General features: G+C 38.5%; 1 long non-coding RNA gene across 1 annotated transcript; it reads right to left on the bottom strand.

Annotated features, from left to right (window-relative positions):
• Positions 1 to 598: 598 nt before the first annotated feature.
• On the bottom strand, positions 599 to 21,723 carry LOC113016837 (uncharacterized). Its single transcript, XR_003271316.1, has 3 exons — positions 20,527 to 21,723; positions 15,885 to 16,001; positions 599 to 1,071 (listed from the first exon to the last, which is right to left on the bottom strand). It is a non-coding gene; the product is annotated as an uncharacterized LOC113016837 (long non-coding RNA).
• Between the last annotated feature and the right edge of the window lie 1,921 nt (positions 21,724 to 23,644).

Raw genomic sequence — 23,644 nt, 5'->3', positions numbered from 1 at the left:
GTAAAGTGTGGCTTCATTAGCTTTGATGAAAAAACGAAATACAATATAAATAAGACACATTAATGTAAATCTTTTTATCTAGTCTAAAACCACCCATCTGGCCACAGTGGGTTAATTTTAAATGTGCATCATACACATTTTATTCTTTTAGTGAAGGATCTCTGCTGGTGTAAACTAAATAATGAGTGGAGACATTACAAGACGTGTGCACTCTGAATCATGTACTGTATATATTATCTATAGTCATTTAAAATAGGAAACATGGGGAGTGGGACTGCCACCAGCCCTCAGCAAAGTAAATGACATGTAAAAATGAAATGCTCTAAAATGCTTGGAAGCTCCATTTACATCAGCTTTAATCCTACTAGCAGCCTTTTGCAAGAAACTTGGGCTTGCAGAACACACCCTGCCTGCTTAGTTTATACAGAAATAAATGATGCGTTGCTGTCATAAAAATGTAGAAAGAAAAAATAACATTCCCATATTTTTCTTAGATTCGGTATTAGATTTCCAGTTCAGTTGAATTCATGCAAACTCTTAAAGAGTTAAACTGAAGTCTCACATTTTCACCCTTTCAGATTAAAAAAAAAAAAAAAAAAAACAAGAATAAAAGTGATCCGAGAGATAGCTCTGGCCCTCATGTGGGGGCCAGTGGTTGCAGGGGATATGTATATCTGCAGATAAAGCCTTCTGTTCCGAAACAGTATTTACCAGGCCTTTTTAGATACACATCAGCTGTGAAGCCATGGGTCCAGCCTTCATTATACTGTGTGAATCTTCCCTCATTTAGCCCGGATAGCATCTTCTTTCTTCCACCTCCAAATACCCCCATCCACATTGCCATTCGCTCTGCACAGCTAGCGAGCAAGATGTTGCCATTGATGGTGGCAAAATAGCTGGAAACAAATGCCTTTGTTCAGTCTTTCTCCGAGACCCCCCCGGTCGTTTTTGACAAACCTCGAAAGAGCCGAGAAATCAAAAAGGTGCTCAAGGAGACGACACAAAGTCAGGAGGGGCGAGGTGCAAAGACCACCGTGCGATAAGGGGGCAGGATAACCTTTGAGAAGTTATCTGGGAAGAAAAAGAAACAATAATATCAAGAAGCGATCTTTCAAAAACTGCATCAACACTGCACACCCCGGAAAAAGCCATCCTCGACTTTAAAGCATCAAACACTAAATTTACGTGCAAGTATGTCAGAAAATGACTGAACTGACTGTGAAATTTAGACCTGACACTTCAACATGCAGTGATTCATGTGAGAAAGCAGAAAAGGCGAGATGTGCTGACCTCTACCGCAGCTGTAATTAGAGACGCTCTGTCCCGATCTCATAGCTGTCATACTGCTGTTTGACAAGAGAAAAATATCCTTTATATCCACATGCACTGACAGATGTTAACAAAATGATCGCTATCTGAGCTTTGCGAGTGTAGTTTACACAATAAAACACAAAAATGTTCCAAAAAATTCCCAATTTTAATGCCAAAATACAAACAGTGTTACAAACACACGACAGTATTATTCAGCTCATGGGTCAGACGACATCCTCTCATTGGCAAGATGCGCCCCGTGACACTCTATTGACATTTTTCCCCTGAGAACACAAGACCCGGGAAGCATAAACATTGGCTTGCGAGGCGTGCACTTGCGCTGATGTTGAGATGGGACCATTCCCATATCAGATTTCCGTCATATTTCTCCGGCTGACTAGACTAAGCACAAGTCAGAGGTATGAGCCGATAAAGGGTGTCTTTCACACAGCAACAACACGTACCAGTGTGCTTATCACCTCAGTTCCTAACATGCAATCACAAGGAGGACAGGAGAAAGATTGTTACATTTGGTGATTTGTTTTTTTTTTTTTTTCTTTTGGTGACTGATAAAAAAAAAAAAGTGGAATCTGAGCAGGAAAAGCCCGTCTCTGCAGGCACGACATGAGCCGGTGCTAAGGCAGGCCTAGATTTGTTCCCCTATGTCTTAATGTAAATAAAATGCTTTGTTGGGTGGCAACAGCAATAAACACAAAAGGTGCGAGCCGGAGAAGACGCAGCCAAAGCAAATGCTGAAAATTAGATCATGAAATGAAATCAAAAAGAGAATCATTTTATGCTGAAGGTGACAAAGAGAGATGAAAATGTATAGACTGTTGTTATTAATATGAGGCATTAAAGGGCTTTCTTTCCATTCAAATCTGAGCTTTTAGTCTGAAAGCCACTGAAGGTTAAGGCTCGCTTTTATTCCTTTAGCTGTAATGGCAGCAATTAAAAAAAAAATATGGTAAACTTTTTAAAGAGCCCTTTCTCCGAGATGAAAAACACTGTGTAGCAAAATGGTAATAATATATTCATCCCTAGGTAAACATCCCTGCCATGTCCTTTATAAACAACAGCGGTGAACAAAATGAAAGTGATAATTTCTCTCCCTTTGAGAATTCTCTTCTTTAATTCTGACAGTAAACTCGTGGCTGTTACGGGGTGTTAAGTAGGATTTAAAACTTGTCAGACAAGACATGTTTGAAATTGCTTTAAATAAGTGCACTGTGTTGCTGTCAACCACAGGCTTAGAGGAAAATATCCCTACAATTGAAGCACTCATCTGGGCTCAGAGAGCTGTGCCCCAGCAACCGGCGCCAATTTCTTCCTCCTGGTTGCCGGCTCTAAGTACTGTGAGCCAGCACCCCCTGCTGGACGAGGGACACGCTGCCACAGTATCAGCTAACATTCAGGTGACGTTCCCATGCTCATCCGTGTCTGGGTGGCTGTCTGTGAGTTAGGTCCTTATGATTTAGAAATCAATAAAAGAAAAAATGTTTTCAGGTGTACAGAAGATGTGTTTTTGACCTCACATAGCTGCTCGCTGAGTCTTTTTTCCTTGTCATTGGTGATATAGTTTTCAAGCAAGTGTCCATGTCTTCTTACACCATTAGCCTCTACTGAACCTGTGTTCTCCGGTGCCAACGGCCAAGTCTATACGAGCGCCTTGCATGCGAGTGCAGTTTTAAAGCGTCTCAAATGCATTTTTCTTATTATAGAAATATCCTTGGAGTATAAATGGAGAGGAGAGTAGACTAATATCAGTGTTTTAATGAGTTCTGATTCTACCCTGAATCATCTGACTCCCGCAGCTTATAAAGCTTCACTGAGATTTGTCCTGAACTTCAATTGAGAAAGAATCAAAGCGTTTTCAAAAATTTACAGTATCACCAACTTCCGTGAGAGTGTAATAATTTCTCCTTCTCGATTCCTGCAAAGACCTAATTGCTGAGTATTCATGTTCACTGTGGAGTCGAAAGACGAGTCTAATATGGGACTACAAACTAATATTTCAGCGCAAGCTAGTATTATTTGGAACATGTAGTAGTTGTGTGTTCATTACTGAAGCACCTCAGATGTTATTTTGTACATTTTGTGATTGCTTTTCTTTTCTCTAAAAAGAACAACAACCCATTCAAATTACAAGTAAAGAATTCTCAGTTTAAGATTTTGTTATTTCCAGCAAATTCTAAGTTTATTCAATTAATCTGTAGCAACGTTTGGTTAAAATATTTTTAGGCAGACGCAAATAATGTTCCTTCTCCAACGTGTGAGTTTTCAGGTTTTCTCTAGATTTTTAAATGGTCGTGAGACAAAAAAGGAAATATTTCACCATTTATTATTTGAGGCAGAAAACAACTAATCGCAAAAATAAATAATAGATTCTTTAATAATGCCGATATTTGTTCCTGAACTAAAGATCCAGTTCTGCTCATTAGAATTCCCTCCAAATGCTCTCTCACTCAAATTTACTGCCGTTTAATCCGCTACAAGCATGAAGCAGGAAGAAGCCATGGCACTGCTGGCACTGCTGAAATTTTCTGCAAACACACATTACAGGAAGGGGTTAAATCAGCTGTTGTCAAGTGCATCACACAACTTTTTGTATTAGTGTAATAACTTTGGCTTCTGCGTCTCAAATTGCTTGTATTTCCCAGTGAAAAGAGGAGGGAAAGAAAGCGCGGGGTTGTGATTTGAGGGACTAAACCTCTGCAGCACCTTGTCCTATGATCTGGCACACTCTCCTGCCAAGACAAGTCTTTATCATACAAAGGGATTAGATTGCCCAGTGTAAGTGCCTTCAAGTTATTAGCACCTTCTTATACAAAGTATAACAGCAAACCCAAAGACATTGATTGCAGGGAACAGTTCAAATATGATTTCCTTATAGCTATTAATATGTATGCCTTAAATAGAAGCACACCGCTAAGCAGCTTATGATATTATGAAAAGAATGTTCCCTCAGGGGCATAATATGCCAGCAGTGACAGTAAGGAGAGATTCGTATTTACCCAGATTGGCTGTACTTACGTCAAGCATTCTCAGAGCTTGTGGGAGGGAAGATGGGGCAGTGGCAACAGCTCGGTTTCGATAAGCACTTACCGTGAATAAAAGACAAGCATGAAAGTGAGGTTTAGCCTCTTTAAAGATTCCCGACCAAATGTAGAGGCAGATAGGGCAGGTGCCTTTGGTTCCGGACGTGATTAGCTGTCTGTGCAGCACTGTTCCCACAGAAATGAGACATAGCAGAGACATTGTCCAAGCTTGTCCAGGTGGGGGACCTGTCATCCCAAACCAGAGCTTAGCAGTGCAGTGCTTGGAGCGAAAGATTAGGACCCAGAAATTCAGATTTTTTTTTTTTTTCTCAATGAATGCTTAATTCAAAACTGTTTTTTTCTCTCCCTTCTGCATGCCTCATACCAGCTTTCATTTTATTCTATTCATCTTCACCTCCATATTATATTGATAATTTATACCTTGTCTCTCGTTTTCTCCTGACAGCTTTATAAGCTTCCATGTCGTGCAGACATTTTTAGGTACAAATGTGGTTGACAGACATCACCGTGTGCGCTGGTGAAAATATGACTGTGTGCACTCTTTTAACCGCTTTGTTGAGAGATGCAGTATATTAACACTGATCTGTAAATGTGTATTAATTCTGCCTTATGACCAAAACTAAACCATCTACAGCAGAAATGATCCTTTGAGCTACAACAAGCATGTGTCCTGTGATCACGACAAATCTGATGTAATTATTGTAATATCTGACTTGCCCTGGGTTTGTGATTGCAGAACATGCCAGGAGAAATCCCAGAAATGAAAAATAAAAGAGCAAAATTATCAAAGGGGGTATAATGTGTGACCATTTTGCTCTCTTTCGCTTAGGTGATGTCCAGCCTGCACTACTGAGCTGGTAAGCAGTCGAGCATGAAGGGCAAGTCTTTGGTGAAAGGTGACCAGGTTTGAAAGCCTTGGGATGGGGAACCAGACTCTAACAAATGTGGTGGATTTTCTTTAGGATATACATGTTCTGCTATTACAGCCTAAACTGTGCTGTTTATTATATTTTAAGAATTAAAGTTGAATTATTTCTAGGAAAACGATTTCTCAAACACTATCCCTCTGCGAGGCTTTAAGGGGCAATGAGTCAGATTTACTGCCCCACAGCTCAGCAGATATCTGTGATGGATTGGCAGGATTATTGATCCATACCAATGACTCAATGACTGCTTTGCAAAAAGCAGAGATTTGCGGTTTTCCAAACTCACTTTCCACCCAATACGAGTGGAAATAAAGACGCTTTATGTCTCTCTCCCAACTGTTCAGAGAAAAGACGTTTTTTATCCATAAGTTCCATCATTCATACAGTATCGTACACTGTATTTATTATCACTTCACTTACTCATCGCTACTGTTAAAACATGACTGTACTGTTGACTCACTATTGCTCATGAGGTGCAGCACATATGATAATTTTAACATTCTCTTTGTGTCACACCATAATATGAAGCATCCAGGATGCTGTGTGAGCAGATAGGCAGGCTGAAAAGTACAGTACAATCATTAAAATGCCTGTCATCTTCACAGGTGATGATTCCTCAGAAACAAAATACTTAATATAATGGTAAAATAGGTACGCTCTTGGCTAAATATTAAGTAAATGTAACAATGATAAGGTATAAACTACTTCACTACAGTAGAAACAGTAAATGCCAGAGTGCTACTTGACAAATTCAGGTGCTCTTTGGAATTAAGGACTCCTCAAGGAGACAGACGGGGATTAGAGACGTACTTTGCTACGTCTAACCCCTGTCTTACAGTTATAACGTCTGAAGTGAACAAAAGTGGTAGCAATAAATTTGTTATTTAGTATGGCAGTGATCTCAGAGACATAAAGAAACACCAAACATAAATTTAATGTAAACAAGTCCTGCATTTATGCTTTTTGTGTGAAAGTCACTTTTTAACTACTGAACCAGGTGAAGGTAGGGCCTATTTTAACTAGTTTTTCTCTGCTGGTTAACTAGTTTTTCTCATTAGCAATGTTTATGGTCCCAGTAATAACTGTGCTCTAAAACATTTACAAAAGCTCTTAATATATTTAATGGTTAAATTGAAATATAATCTTCAACACTGGAGGATTTTTTAAAAGAAAATAGAAATTCATTTCAAGCCAATCACAGGGCAGCAACTTAACTGAAATATCCAAAAATGCCTACTTAAGTTCAGAAGAGAATAGCCAGAGCATCTTTAAACACAAAACATATTTGAATCTACAGAGGCAGAAGACCACACCACATTAATATTCACACACTGGGTGCCCCTCCTGTCAGCTAAGAATGGGAAACTGAGGCTACAATTCCCAAAAAAAGGATAATAGGATAATAGAAGACTAGAAAAATGCTGATATGATGAGTCTGTTAGGGTCAGAATTTGACACAAACATGAAAGTATGGATTCCCCATGCCTTGTGTCAACTGTTTTAACTGAACCTTCTTGAAATACCACAGTTTACCAGAGTTATGTTGCTGACCACGTCCTCTATGACCACGGTGTACCCATCTTCTGGCAGCTGCTTCCAGCAGCAAGATAACGTGCTGTGTCACAAAGCTCAAATCATCTCAAAATGGTTCAAGTGGCCATTTAAGTGGCCTCAGCAGACACCAGATCTCATTCCAATAAACCACTCTTGGGATATGGTGAAACAGGACATTTGCAATACGGATGCGCAGCTGACAAACCTGCAGCAACCATGTAATGCTATCAACATGTCAATATAAACCAAAAGGAATGTTTCCAGCACCTTATTGAATCTGTGCCATGAGAAATTACGGTAGTTCTGAAGCTAAAGGGAGGTCCAACCCAATGCTTACAAGCAGTACCTAATGAGGTGGCTGGTCATTGTATATAAAATGGACCAAAGGTACAAGCTCTCTATTATTTTCAGCCTTTTACATAAGTTCCTGTCAAAGTATGGTTAATTAAATGCAATTTTATTTATATAGCGACAAGTTAGCATCTCACTCAATGACATTTGGTATTCAGACCAACCTACCTTCCAATTGGTAGGTGGCCTGCTCTACCACCTGGGCTACTGCCACCCCAAAGTAAAGACTATAATAATACATAGAAAACAAAGAAAACTCCAACAATCACACGCCCCCCTGTGATCAAGCTCTTTAAAGGCAATAAAGACAAGAACACACCAAGAAAATTAATGTCACACCTTAATTTTCACACTTACAGTATTACCCAGTGAAGTGATAAAAAAAATATAACATTTACATCACTGAAGGACAAAGGCTAAAAACACTGTCCTTTTTTGTCCTTTTTCCTCATAGTCTGCAATAAAACCTCAGCTTGTTGGCAAAATTTCAAACTTCAATGAGCAACAAGGTGTTTGATGTGCCACTAAAACCCAAGCAGGTGAAGGCTAAACTGAAGAAGGTGGTTAAAATGGAAACACAAAGAAAATCAAACAACAGCAGGATTGTGAGCAACAGTGAACAGCAGCAGACGCTATAGTATGATTTTAATGAAGTCAGTTGACAAATGGCTACTGAGTCACTTACTGTGCTCGTGATATGAAACTGGTTTCTGAGTGATCAAGGTCTTTAAAGTAAAACTGCAGGTAAGACTAAAATATGTCATTTAGCTGTCATTTGACTGCATCTTTAACAAGTTTCTGGAACAAATAATGACATTTTAGGATATAGGAAAACAACTCCTGTTTTCTTTGTTTTTATGAGTATAAAACATTAAGAAGCTTAGTTTTTCCTACTTTAAGTCTACTGCCCGGGGAAATGACCTTGGATGCAGCTTAAAGACCACACATTTAATGACTAAAGAAAAATCAGAGATATGTTCCTTAAAGCATTATACTTATTATAGAAAACATGACCTGTGTTCAGATTTTTTAGAGACCAGAGGAGTACGATGTTGTTTAAAACCTGCTCTAACACGATAATATCATAAAAACTACAGAGCATTGGTTCGGTCAGATTACAGTTACAGTTTAGTACAGTGTAGTTTAAGTGTTGTGGTTAGTAGTTTGTTCTTCTGGGAGTGTTGTTAAAATGCCGAGCTTGACTGACATGAAAAAGCACTTTTATATACCTGGAACAAGAAAAAGTTTTGTCCCCTTAAATTATTTTTTACCATCAATATGGATACTGGTATGGCCCGAAGTTGTCAGTGTGGCCACTTTGACAGACTGGTTTGCTGACATCAGCTGTAACTGGTCAGTGTCTGCTAGGCCTCACCTTAACTACTTCATTTCACTGACCTGGATGCCTTCACAGTGTTCGGAATTTTGCTTCGTTTTGGAACATTTTCTAATAAATAATATGACTTGCTGTGAATTATAAACAAAGTTTATGCTTCAGTTTTGCTGAAGTTCAATTATTTTCTTAGTCTGCTGTTTAGCGTAGTTTAGTAGATTCAAAAACATTATGGTCAAAATGCTAATGCTGAGACTTCAAACTAGGCGACTGCCACACAATTGCCACATTATTACAGGTTTTCCTCCAAGTATCGCTTTAAACCCTCCAGACTAAGATATGTGATATATTAAAATTCAGTGGTGGCAGTTTAAAAAAGAAAAAAAAACTTGCCCTTGCTTGTCCCTTTAACTTCTAATTTGTTGTCATTTTAAAAAGTAGCTCCAATTTTCTAACAGATATTTTCACTTAACTGAAAGCACATTTGGCGAAAGAAATAAGGTTTCATTTATATACATGATATGGTAATGTCACATTTGTGCATGTCCCAGTGAATCTCAGCATGATAACCATTCCACTACACAGTTATTGAATCAACATGGCTGACATGGGCATCAAATGAGCATCTGTTGGGATTTTTTTAGCCTATTTCCAAATACATACCTCCAGGCAGTGGAACAGCATTAGCTTACAGCTGTTGTTATTGGTGGTTTTTTGGTGGGAGGGGGATTCCCCCTATTCGGGTTCAGATAATTCATAATTGCACACATGTACTGATGCATCTTCATTACTTAGGGCTATACAAAAGTTTCCTTGTTTACATCTGTAACCTGTAATTTTATGAAACCATGGTTCAATCCCTATGCTAGCAGTGTCACTCTGTGCTTCATATCTGCTCTTCTAAGTGCTGGTGACCAGCAGCGAGAGCTCCAAGCGTTCAGGCTGATGTGCATACTCGTAACCAATCACATCTGTCACACTCGCAACATTCTCTGGGGTCAGATCAAGGCACATTGATATTTCATGTGACCTATTTCTACCGAGCATGTCGCAAATTATATAAATTTTCACATCACAAATGTAGTCTGCGGCAGAATTAGAGAGGTCATACTTCTTCAATTTTTCATCTCAGATATCAAAATAAATTGCAGACTGGTTGCATGTTGCATTATAAGATGCTGCTCTGTACAGAAAATGCTATAGCAGGCAGGCAGTCACAATGTGACCCTAAGTGTCCTGTTAACTATCCACACAATCACAGTTTTGCGAAGTAGCCCTTCATGGGTCAATTCCTGCTGGCAAATATGGCAAATAACCAAAATATGGTAATATGCGTATTGATATTGGACTAAGCACCTCCTGAACAAGCCCCAACAATGATCTCACCCTGACCCTAATGTTTATCGACTCAATTATCCTTCTATCTCCACATTTGGAGCGTACACTTGGACTACTTATTCGTCCTGCGTAAAAGATGAAAGCAGGTGAAAAGTGTGGCGAGGAAAAAATGAGGGATGTGGAGAGAGAGTCAAAGAGTTTCATTTATAAGAGGAGGGGGGCATTATGAGCACATTTATCCAAAATTGGAAAATAATGAAGAAAGATTAAAGCCCTCCCAGTATTTTAGATGTTCCAAATGGACAACCAGTCCTGTAGTTGACAATGGACCACAGAGAGTTCCAGACACCATTATGTGCCACAAATAAGAGACTGACAATGTGAAAGCCTCTTTGCAAGATAGAGGGAAAGAAACTTGAATCAGGTCTACTTGTTCACATCTCCTTTCATACATCTTGTGTTGTAGTGACAAGACAAGAGATAAGCGCTCACTGTCTCAAATGAAGTAAAAGAGGGAAAAAAAGTGTAAAGAGGCTTTTACATCACCCATTATGGCTGTTATTATATTCCATATTTGCAAGTGCAGCTGCTACAGGCTACTCCTGCTGACCTCTGAGTCCAGAGCCGCACTGTAATATGTGCAGCTAACGCAAACCTATGCAGGGACCTGCTCATTCAGGCCTTGCTGCTGCTGATTAAATTATTTAAAAAGCTGAAATATATGCTTTATTAGTTCCGTTTTTCATCGAGTGTTCTTGAATGAATCGGCTCCTTTGAACTTGGGGCGCAGTTTCAGCTCCACATGACAGGTTGAGCATTTTGTTCAGCGAAGCTAGATGAGAACTACAGCCTCCCATCACCTCCACCTAAGCTGAGAAAATACAGACAACCAGGTCACAGAAATTCTGTCACAAGTTATTGGGCACCTAAGAGTGTGGGAAATCCTATGGCGCAATATTATTCTCTGTAAATCTCAAACTGTGAATAACACAAGCCAAGCAATTTAAGCAGGAAGGTCATAGCAAAGTAAAGCAGGAAAATTGCCACAAAAAAAAAAAAAAAAAAAGGCTTTCTGAGAGAGTGAAATAGATGAGAGATGTAGGGAGATGAAAAGTTGACGGGCTACCCAGGCAGGTCTACAAAAAGTAATGAATATCCCTTGGTGTGGAGCGATTTTGAGGAACTGTCATACTGAATGAAGTGAGATAAAAATTATATTTCACCCAGATAAAAAAACCAACCATTACAAAAGCAGAAAGGACATATGTCTGCCTGATGCTGCCCTTAATCCAAGACAAGGCCTGACAGCCTGCGCCATCAAATGTCAGCGCCACTGAAGCATCAAAACAGTGATTATACAACACATATGGCAAAAATAAAATAAAAAAATAACACAATTTAAGAATATAAAGTCTGAATTTTAGGCAACTTTCAATTATCTGATGTCATTTTCACATGAAAAATGGTGGGAAATGGAGCTGAATATGCCCCATTATTCCATGTATTTTTAGGATGGATTCTGAAAACAACTTTTTAAAGAATGAGCTGTATTAAAAAAATAAATCATTAAAAAATGAATCAAAATGCGTGTGCAGGGTTACAGCTTTTATCTGCCTTTATCTCAAATGGCCCAAAATGGTCCACAAGGCTATCAGCTTTGAAATGTGCATCACAGTGTCAATCGGTTGAACACGTCGGGTGCGGGGTGGGGGGGGGGGACCGTCTATGAATTCAGACAAACTTTTCCCCCTCCCCTCACATCCTTTTATCAATTCAGTTTCTTTTGTGCGGCACAGAATGAATTGAGCAGCCATAGATTTTGCCTTGTGTGTACAAAATAACGTGTCCTTCACAAAAGAATACAGTCATGCTTCTCATTCCAAAGTCTTAGTGCTTTTTCCTTGAATAAATCATCCACATCTATTGAATCCTTTTCATTTCACAACACAAGCCCACCTTTCACAGTGAAAAGAAAAGAGTCTGAATTACTTCAAGCTGAAGAGTTACCTTGCATGGAGAGGAATTAAGGACCATTTGCCAATATTGTGGATCAACTATGCTGAGAATAAAAGCAGCATTCTTGTGTTACCTGGCTGAGGAATTTCACCACAAAGGACTTCAAACAAGGACCAGCATACAATCCACAGACTGATTTTTACTTGAGGGACCTTGGACTCACAACAAACCGTCTTCAGCAAAGACAAGCATAAAGGGAAGCGTCTGAATACTCGTTGTATTACCCTCTTGGCCTTTGTCAGCAAGAACGTAGGCTGTTTATTGTACGTCAACGGATGACCTCAATCTCATAATTTATCACAGTCGTGCTGGAAAGTGAAAGGCTGTTTCTGGAAACTGTTGTTTTCCATTGTTCAGCCCTTTCGTTAGTTTCTGCATATTTCTGGGCACCTTTACATGCCCCCGTACGTTGTACAATGCGTTACTAATACAGAGAAATTCAAAAACTAGAAGGACAATTGGAGAGCAGAGAAAGAGTGCAATCCAGATCTAAAATTTTATGGGATCTCTTTTGTCAGTGATCCCCTCTAGCGAGTTTCGGTCACATCGGACACTTTGCTTTTGCCTACTCGTGTAAATACGCAAACTGATGAACAAATGGTAATGAAAATATCAATTAAAACGGGGATAGCACGCGTTCTTTCTGTAGAGCTTGGAGACGTCAAACTTGGCAAAAGTCATGTGACTATGCAGGTCTGATGTTTGCACATTTCATCGTCAATACTGGAAGTTGGCTGACTATCCCCTGCTGCTCTTAAAAGGTGCCCACACTCCCACCTGAGTGACACTCACTTGAGCTCTGCTCCAGTCTCTAGACCCTCTAACAGCAAGATAAGACTCTTATCACCTCCAAGAGTGAAGATTTGGCCTCAATCCAAGAGAACCAACGGAGCAGGAAAACCACTGTCTAGACACTTAAGGTGAACTAAAAGCAACAATGCTCTGTTTGACAGGAAATACTAAAGGGCTGTCGCTGAGGCACGGCAAGTCGAGGAGGCTGTAGTTCAGACATTGTCATTGTGCAAAAGGGCCTCACCAGATCCCCTTTCCTGCAGTCATTTTTCATCACCAGCTAGCATGAACCTTCTGCAGGACAGGGAAAGAGATGCTGAGGAGTTCTGATACCGCATTAATCCCATCAGACCAAAGGTATCCTGTATGGGTCTCTTACAAACCCACACGTTCAGGTTTAAATCATGACAACAAAACATATTTTTAAAAAAAACTGTCCCTGCATTTGTCAGGGTGATTCTCTTAACTAATTTACTGCCACCTGTCAGTCACTTTAATAGTGTTAACGACACAGCAGGAATGTGTGTCACGGCACCCACGTGTTTGCATATTTGCATGTAAGAACAACAAACAAAATATTTACCCAACAACAAAACAAACTGCACATCCACAGGGCACCGTTAAGATAAAGTAACTCAAATTTGCTTCATTTTCTTTATGTACAACAAAAAATAATACTAGAAAACACTTGCTTTTACTTACTTTCGCCAAGGTAATCTAAAATAATTACTGAATGCAACAAAATAAATAATTGTTACTTAACATAACAGCTTTCCAGACCTGATGTTTCTGTGACTGCTCACACAACTCAGAGAAACAGACTTTTAAACACTACAGAAATTAACGGAACAAACTGCATTTAAGTATTCATGAGTCATGATAAGAGCTAAAGCTTAAAAAACATTGGTACGCCCCTTTAAATATAACTATTATTTATGTATCTAACAGGTTTATGACCCAGTGCAAAATGAATCAACTGTTTCACCCAAAAGTCAAGTTAATTGCCATTCAAACAGTTACCTTTAATGTCAGTGAACAAAAACAACTTTTAAATTATGAGTTCGAGATGCAACAACAAACAGTAATGCTCTGTGCCATCTTGTCTGTACATCAAGGTGTTGTGGTAAGGTTTGTCTTAAAAACAAGGCTGAGCAATGAGAGATGGCAGCAGCTGCGGGCTGGAGCGTGCAGGAACATGAGGCTATGTGTGCTATCTAACACCTTTTATGTAGAAACTCACCTCAAGTTTTCTCTTTTTCTCTCCCCGTGCTTTGTTTAAGTGGTAAAACAATTTAAAAACAACACCCAGATGTGTTTCGGCACAGCAGCCAAATCAGATTACCTAGAAAATAACTTGCTAAACACAGACTGCAATGCTGGGAAGAAAAAGCGTCAAACATTTCCTGCGGTCTTATCATTTTGCAGTGTTTTTTTGTTTTTTTTCTTCAAGTATCACACTACAGTGCTAAAGGCTCGCTTTGAATCATATAAATTAAAGCAGCAATAAACATCAAATGACAACCTCCCTCTTGGCATGTCTGTACGGAAACCTGGCTTTCAGTTTTAAGCAGTTATTCAGCTAATAACTTGTGAAGCTAATGCTTGTGAAGCTCGCACACAAGAATTTCACTCACATGTACTGTACCAATGTACCTGCACATGTGATGTGACAATAAAAAGTGATTTGATTTGATTTAATAAGTAGCAAGGTTTTGTTTCTAGCCAATCCAGTGGAATTAATGCTAACTGAAAACTATCATATTATTCTGCCAGTCAGTGATTTACTTATATGTGCTTTTTATTCATGTCAGTTTCTTTCACTCTCTTTTCCACTTCTTCTACCGCTTTCAGCAGCTCTTAAAGTACTCAAAGTTGCTCTGGTTGGTCAACCATGCACTATCTCAGCTGATACACCAAGGACCATAAAAGCTCTATTCTCTTGTTGCTTGTTAGTTTCATAAATGATCCTTTATTTTCCTCTTGTGCACAGTGATCAACAGAACCATGCATTATTATAGAGCCTCTACAATGTTAGCAATGACATTTGCAGAGGCAATTTAGCAAATTCATTTTTAAGTAGATATTATTTCACTAAGACTTCACTTCATGATTTTCACAGCCAAAAAAAACCCCCATTATATCCACTATGAAAGTATGAATATGAAATGTCCAATTTCATGTTAAAACATTGCCGTCATCATACAAACGCTACTGATGCAAACACACCTTTGCCAGCTCATGAGGATATTAAAGACCCCCCCCCTCTCTCGACTCGAAGTGCTTATAATGTGTTATTTTTGAATGTTTGAGCTTCACCCTTCAGAATGACGTGCAAACCCATGCGGGCTGTTCTCAAACGCTGAAGGGGAGAAAAGTATATTTTCACTTGCTTTGAATCCGAATTTAAGATGTGCACCTGCAGGTCTGATTTTGTGAAATCACAAGTAGTCTGGCAGCCAAATGTGGTCCAATATATAATGTCAAAGGTTGTTTGAAGCATGTGAGCAGGAGCAAGAATGTTGCTGTGTGACTACTGCGAAAATATGGGAGTATCTTATCGAACTTTTGTATTGGCTATCCATGTTAAGCAGGATATTATTCAAACTGATTGTTTTTGTATGTCTTAAAAATGTGGTAGGGAAGATTGTTGTCTAGTGCATGGTGGGAAAACAAACAAACAAAGCTATCAGCTAATGGGTAAAAAACAGGACATTAGAAATAAAACTGCAATTTTTGTTTTTTAAATTAAAAAATATAGAAAGGATTTTGATTTTGCAGATTCTTTTGTTTACATTTTAATTGCACAAAGGGCATGGAAATGGCTGGAAAAAAAATTTCCTGGCCAAATGTGACCCCTACTGGTCAGTATAACAGATTCCCCACCATCACAGCCTGCTTTTCTTTGCTCCTTTTCACTCCAGAAGTGCTGACACAGTCAAATAAATATTTGAGTTATGTGGCCTGCCCATTCTCACGCTAAAATCTTGGGATACGGTACTCCTATCCTGTCAACGGATTCAAGAATTCGCCGAAATGTGGTTGTTGATTTTTTTTATTATTATTAACTTGACCGAGTCAAACCCAATGCAAGGCAAATCAGAAGGCAAATTGAAGTAGGGTTTTTTATGGAAGTGTTCAAGTTCAGCAATATTTCATGTGGCCAAGCCTTTTCCGAGAGCGTGTGTCAGGGAACGTTGTATTCACCAGCATATGAATGTGTCGCCTCTCATCATTTGATTGAGCCCTGCCAGTCTTGAACGCAAGGGGATTCCACAGTCTGCCAGTGCCATTTACTGCCAGGGCCCTAAAATCCAAATTGACCTAGACACACAGACAGATGGAGAATTTCTTTTAGCAACTAAAATATGAAAATTAGGGAGGCAAGCCAGGAGACACTATGGCAATTTCTACTTTTCTTTTATAACTATTTACTATTTCAATCATGTAGAATAGCTTAAGATGAACACCATAATGTTTAACTAGATGCATCTAACACACAGGATGTAAACCATCAAACTCATTATAAACTAGATGAAAATGACTAAATTCAGCCGGTATGCCAAAACAGGTAAAATGTACACTCAGGGTCTGAATGGTTTTCTTTCCACTGGTGGAGAGAAAACTTGTCAATTTATTTTTTCTGTTAAAACTACCAGGAAAGCAAGAATTCAAATTTAACAGAATAAGAGAAAAGGAAGAAATGTTACTTATAATGTCACAGCGGGTGAAAGACTTCAAAAATGTAACAAGCATTTCCTCTCAACACCTGAAAAACAGCAGTGAACAGTATATTTCAGTGAACAGTGAGGGGCTATCCACATCTGTTTACAATGAATTTAATATGTGAACATGTATGGGGTGAGCTGGACAGTAGTATAGAGGCTGCTGCTGGCTGAGAGATCAAACTCAAGTCTATCGATGCCATCTAGTGGATATAAGGATTTAAACTGTGGCTTCAACTGCAGCTTCATTCTCCATCACATGTGCTATGCAGTTCATACTTCTATTTGAAATTATAATAAAAAGAAATTTACTAGAACTTTGGGGTTTTTTTTAGAAAGGTCTTTTGCAGTCTTTTATTATTTGCCTCTTTTTTTTTTTTGGCAAATTCACCCAAATTTACAAAATGAAGAGCTTAACATACATTTTCATGATCCAGTCACTGGGTTCTTTGTGAATTTCCCAACAATGTCCTTCTTTTCTGGAGGCTAATGTCATGGCCCACTTGTCTGCTGCAGGAATACTGTACCAATGTCACTACTATATTCTCCATATAGAAATGAGATGCATGTTTAACTTATGTAGTTGCTTTTTCTGTTATTAGATGACAGAACAAGCATAAAACAGTGAAGTTAAACACTACATTGTTAGCTAAGTACATGCTGCTTTGTTAAGATACAAATTTCATAGACATGCTATGTGAACATGTACATATGTGAATATAATTACATGTAAAATCATCAATAATCAGACAGTTCATTTTAAAATCTTCAGCTAATTCACATTCATTAAGGATATCAAGCTGTGTAAACCGTTGTCACTCACTGAATGGTGCCAGCTGCAAAGAAACAAAAAAAATAAAGCAAGCAACTCTTACATTGAACAATCCATTAGGATTTTCTGAAAAGTTGCCAGATTTTCACGAGGTGCTTCTTTCAGGTCGCTAAATACTGCTAAATACTTCAAGCAGAAATATTACTCGATATACGCTCAGATCCTTAAAGAACAACGACCCCAAACTGCTCTCAAACGATAGTGTACATAGTTGGTGTAAACTTGTAACATGGTAGCTTCACCTGGTTTGGACTGGACTTCATTCTCATTTATATTTTTGAAGAAGCTCCACAGTAGCCATCTTTGGCTTTGCATGTACAGAGGCAATATCTAATCTTGCCACCTGGTTGCGAGCAGCTGTTCGTCTATTTTTGCTGGCTGGCAAACAGCTTCAAGGTGCATTACCTTTTGGATGTAGCAGCATGTTACAAACTGCCAGGCAATGATGGAAACAAGGGGGAAAAGTACATTTTAAGATAAGAAATACGAAGACCATTTATAACTTAATGATTATTTGAAAATCATTACGTTATATTTCTTTGGATTATTGTTGTCATTTTTGGTTTTTTGCTTTTAATACTTCCTGATTAGTTTGTCAGTTGGCTGAATTAATCAAATAATTGTTACAGATATTTAAATTGTATTGTTTGAAGTAGTTAACTTGCCATGATCCAAAACCAGATCCATTTGACCAAGTAGGACAGCATTTTTTTTTCCCATTCTGACATTCCTAAAAACCAAAATGGCTGAAAAATCAACCACAAGAAGCTAACATTGACCAAGATTTCCAACCCCCACATGTGGTAATCTCATACAGTATGGGTCAAATTTGGAGTTTGTCATTGGATGGCAAGTCGGAGACAGAAAAGGGGAAACAGAGAAAGAAAGTGTGAGAGAGATAACGGGCCACTTGGCTCTTTCATGTGGCAAGATGCAGGAGTAGATGGCAGCAGAGGCAGGTAATAAGATGACAAATGCCCAGAGACACAAATCCACCACTCAAATGTTTCTTTCATTTTCAAAATCAAACCTGCATTACCTTCCAGCCAACCTCAATGGGCAAAGAGATACCTGAGGCCACCTGGATCCCACTCCAAAGAGTTAGCCAAGACAATTTCCCTCAAATCACCTGCTATCTTAATCTGACAGCCAGACTCGATTACAAGGCGTAAAAATTGCTTTTCTTGCCACCAGCAGTGGTTGGGAAATTATCTTAATTGTGTCATGATTATGCCTCAGAGCTCTGGTGAGAGCTTTACGTTGCTCCTTTCAAACACAGGAGCGCTTCATGAGTGTTGAAAGTGCGACTATCAGCTTTCAAGAGGAGACCGGGGAGGGAGGAAAACATTCATCTCCATTTCTTTGCTGCCTGTTCACAAACATGTACACATGTAATCCACGAAAGGGAGGAGAGCTCTGAACCTTGTGATACTGAAAGAGCTCAGCAGAGGAATACTCAACAGTGATTACAAACTACCTTTTTCAGTAGTTTTCAGGAGCATCAATAGGAAGGAGGATTTCCAAAACAATGACCTGATAATGGTGACACCAACAGTGTTTCCTATTAGGATTTACACGACCTCTTAGCACCGATATCGTTCCTCAAATTATCTAACACACATATCGTTCCTCAAATTATCTAACACACATCATCTTTGCCCTACATTTAGTTTCTTTGTCGTCTGCTCTACATTGTGGTGAATATTTCTCATATATGTATATACTGTAGAGGTGGGAATCACCATACATCCCACGATACGATATTATCACAATACTTAACGCACGATACGATATTATTGCAATTTTTTAAAAATATTTTGCGATATTCAGATTCTGTACATAAAGGTAAACTTTATCAATATTCATTTTATCTAATATCAAAGTCTTGCACTCAGTCTTTCTCTCATTTCAGTCAGTTTTATTGTTGACAAACTGAACGGTTTGTATTACAGTCTAGTCCAACTTAGCTATTCTGAACTATGCAATTTATGAAAACTATGCAGCCCCTTCAGCAACTGAAGAATTTGAAAGTAAATTAAAACAAAATATAATTTTACATTAAATAAAAAAGTTTTAAACTTAATTAAAATAAAACATGTCTTAAATTAAAATAAGTAAACTGTCATGTTTATTGCTGCCAAAAAAAAGTTAAACACATTTGGACAGTGAAGGAATGTCAGGATTCTTGCTCAGAAAAAGGATCAACAAAACCTTTTTTGTAACAAAATATCGATTTCTGCTGTCCCTGTATCGATACATTATTAGCAAACAAAATATCACGATACTACACAGAATCGATTTTTTCCCCCACCCCTAATATACTGCTCTATCAGCAAATTCAATAACAAACAGCAAACTGAACAAACTAATTTTATAGATTTTATCTTTTCGGTATGATGCTGGCCATCACACTAAATAACATTTTTAGTTTACCTTTCAGGTGTATTTGACAAACACAGGAAGTGACTGAGAATCTTCACAGACAAACACAGGAAGTCCTCCACATCAGTCTGGCAGTGAATTATCTGTTCGCTTATGTCAATAGTTTATTCAACCCTGCTCTTTCTCAACACTTTTCTGTCATATTAGTGGTTCTCAAACTGAGGGGCACGTTGTTTCTGATGGGGCACAGAACCACTGGACATGGAGCCCAGACAACTATATGAAAAACATGAACCGAAACTGTCATGAATGAACACGATAGTGTGTTGGTGCCGTTTTATTGACCTGCATTTAAGTGAAACTGAACACAGTATTTTTTGTTTGTTTTTTTGTTTGTTTTTCTGTTAATGAAGGACAGAATATGAAGCAGCAAGAAAATCGAACATTTTTTAATTGAAGATATTAAGTTTTGATATAATTTTATTTCCATTTTTATTTATTAAAATAAAAATTTATTTACTCTAGATTGTAACCTTGTTGAGCTCCTTTTTGTAACACATTCAACCACTCCCCTGACTTTTAGTTGTATTTTATTTAATTTTTTTATTTAATTTTTATTTATTTTATTTCACTACTTCCTAGTATTTCTTTTCTTTTTTTTACCAACTTGAGCTGTTTTGTGTTGTCATTATATTTTGGGTTTGTTTGTTTGTTTGTTTCTGCTTTCTTAAAGCTTTTTTTTAAATACACTGTGTTCTGGCTTAAATCACAAATTACCGTCAGCATATTACTAAAACCCAACGAAGACGTGTGATACGAACAATAACAAATAAACAGACGTAGTTAAATTCACACTCAGCCACAGGTGTGACCAGGTGACCACAAACTGAGAAGAGATACTTTTACTCACTTTATTGATGTCCCGTCCACTTTTGTGTCTTTCATGAGGAAGGATCCACACTATGTTACGTCCGACGATTTTATTGAAAAAATAAATAAATAAAATAAACTCGATACAGCTGGAAGTTGTCCAAAGCTTTTGTTAGCAAACAGAACGCTGATGTTAGCTAGCTAACAATTCCAGGCTTGTTTCAGGTAACGTGTGACCGCTCCGTCCCAAGACCTTCCCATCCACAGTTATAGACTGACCTCAACTGTAACTATATTATTCTTATTTATTTAATGCTTATGAACTCACCTTGCTACAATTCATCAATTCAACCCTACTCTCGTTTGAGGCCATTTGATTTTTATCAGCCTTTACAACCCAGGGGGCGCTGTTTCACACATTTGCCCAGACTCAGAAAAGAGTAAGGACTACAAAGATGGTTCCATTTCCCACCTGACCCCCTCAGAGTCAGCCCGTTTTTTGCATTAGTTCATACTATGAGGACAAAATTTTGCCCTCATAAAATGAGTGTTTTCCAAACTACAGGCCAAACGTTTTAAATGTGCTCATTTTTTGTTTATTTTTGTCAGAACTCAACATCAAATTTCCAGGTCTGAAGACAACCAGATTCATTTTATGTCACAGTCTGATGACAACACCTGATTTCTGATAAGCATTTTTCTGTAATAACCTTTTGATTTCATCAGTATCACAGGTATCAGTATCACAGGTATTGTAGTTTCAACAGTACAACTACACCAGTTTCATGTCTATGACATTAGAGGAATAGAAACAAGCACTGATACCCTGGAAGTTTGATGTGTTTTATTTTAATAAACTGGAGAAAAGCTAAAAACTGGCATTTGGGGTAAACTTTAAAGGTTTGGATCACCATATGGGATAGCAGCTCAAAACAAGTTATGAAAAGTCTTTTTTATTTTTTTTTATTTTTTTTATTTTTTTACCAATAATCAGGCTCATCTTCTGCCTGGATTTTTCTTTTTTGGCTTATTGATAAATCTGTGGCTTAAAATAAATTTTCTTATTATTTGATGAACGTGAAATGTTTTACCTATATTCTGTGACTTTATTTTTGCACTTTTTGTTGAAATTGTTTTTTGTTGTTGTTTGCTTGTTTGTTTTTATGTAACACCATGATGAGCACTAAGTTTTGCATCACCGTTGCTGCCTAGTAAAGATATGCTGTGACATCTCCGGGACCTGGGGCCCGTTCTTCGTACCTCGCTAAGTAGGTTAGCCGGATTAGATTGTTGACGATTTCGCGTGATCCTGGATCAGTCGGTTCCCCGAAGCTCATCCGGGACTTGCTGTCATAGCAACAGAGCCGTAAGCGTAAACCTGCTCGGGAGCAGGTTTACTTTATGTAAACAGGATTAGATCGCGGCCACGCAGGTATGTCCGCTTCATTTATACGAAAGCAACAGCGATATTTTTCCACTGTTTCACCATTAATAAATATTATCAATGTAACTAAAGATAATGCAGCACTTGATCCTTTTATTGATGTCACACAGATACATACAGGTCATTTCCTAAAAAAGGGAAATGAACTATTAACATTCTATTACATGTATGTGATTATTACAGATGTAATTCATATTTCAGAGTAGTAATTGTAAATTACTTCGTGTAATCAAGATGAGAGACCACGGCTATAAAAGCGAAGGTGGATTTGGGAAGCCTGTCGCAGCCATGTCCTGTCCGTATACGCGACCAACCCATTGCGGAAGGTGCAAGATTGATAAGGAGAGTCCTCAGAATTCAGCGTATATTGCGGGACAGACAGGATCCTTTAGCTCAGCGCGACAGTGTGCTCATAGAGAGATATCGATATTCCCGTGAGGGTATTATTTACTTAACCAACTTGTTGACGAGGGGGTGCAGGACCACCACCTGTCTTTTTTTCCTCTGCCCTTTTCTTGGTTGCTGTTATGAACAAACTAACAGAGTATTACAGGCCAGTATTACCTTGCCAAGAGACGCAAAGCAATCTAAGAGATAAATATTACCATTCTGTAGAATACTCCTGTATTCCACTTTTACTTGTTCCCATGTTCTTGTGGGTCCTGTTGTGGCTCTAATGTGAAAGGGGATATAATATAACATATTATAATATAATATAATGCCATATGATATTGGACAATATAGTGTCATATGATAGATCTACCCTACCGCCTACTGGTGTTGGCCAGAGGGGCCGATGGCGCGATATGGCAGCCTGGCTACAACCGTAGCTGCCTCCACCAGTGTGTGAATGTGGGAGTGAATGAATAGTGGTATCGTAAAGCGCTTTGGGTGCCTTGGAAAGCGCTATATAAATCCAATCCATTATTATTATTATTATTAAATTACCTACGAGTTTGATTTGTCAGCAACTTTCTGCCAGCCCTCTCTCCTTGCTTTTGCAGCCTTTGCAGTGTTCTCTTGCGTTTTAATTAAACTCTGAAACTCCTGAAATCCCTCACTCATGAGTTCTTGCTCTGCTGCCGGAAAATACCGAGCACGCCCCTTCGACATTTTCGCCGACCAATCAGCGGGTTGCCGATCAATGTTTCTACTATCGATGCGTAGCCCCTTTTACGACACCCAGTGATGTCACATTCCTGCGTCCAGCTGTAGTAATCGTCAACAGCAGGTGTGTTCGGGGAACCGGATTAGCGAGCTCACGGTTAGCGCGATGATTTGATCTTGGATGTGTCATTTGATCTTGGATGTAGTAAGCGACGTACGAAGAACGGGCCCCTGAACATCACATTATTTTAACAGGATAAACACCAACAATGAAGGGATTTCTCATTAGGTTATTTATAAAAACATAAATTCTGGTGACTTTAAAACTGTTAAATTTGGTAAAATAAGACCGAAGTAGTGATACAATTCCTGGGATTCTTGCTCTGAATATTAGGAATCATGTTATTGTTCATTAATACAATATCTGACTAACGTTGCACCTAGTTTTAGATCACCACAGACATCAAATTAGAAAAGAGAAAACAATCTCGATGAGTCTCCATGCATGGCATGGGCAGATTATTATATTGATCGTGTTTTCTGTGTGTGAGAGTTCATTGAAAAATTAGAAATTCCACTTGATAAGGGGGGGGGGGGGGGGGGGGGA

Source organism: Astatotilapia calliptera, chromosome 23, assembly GCF_900246225.1.
Source record: "Astatotilapia calliptera chromosome 23, fAstCal1.2, whole genome shotgun sequence".
NCBI classification, from domain to species: Eukaryota; Metazoa; Chordata; class Actinopteri; order Cichliformes; family Cichlidae; genus Astatotilapia; species Astatotilapia calliptera.
This window is presented reverse-complemented; position numbering and strand designations above follow the sequence as displayed.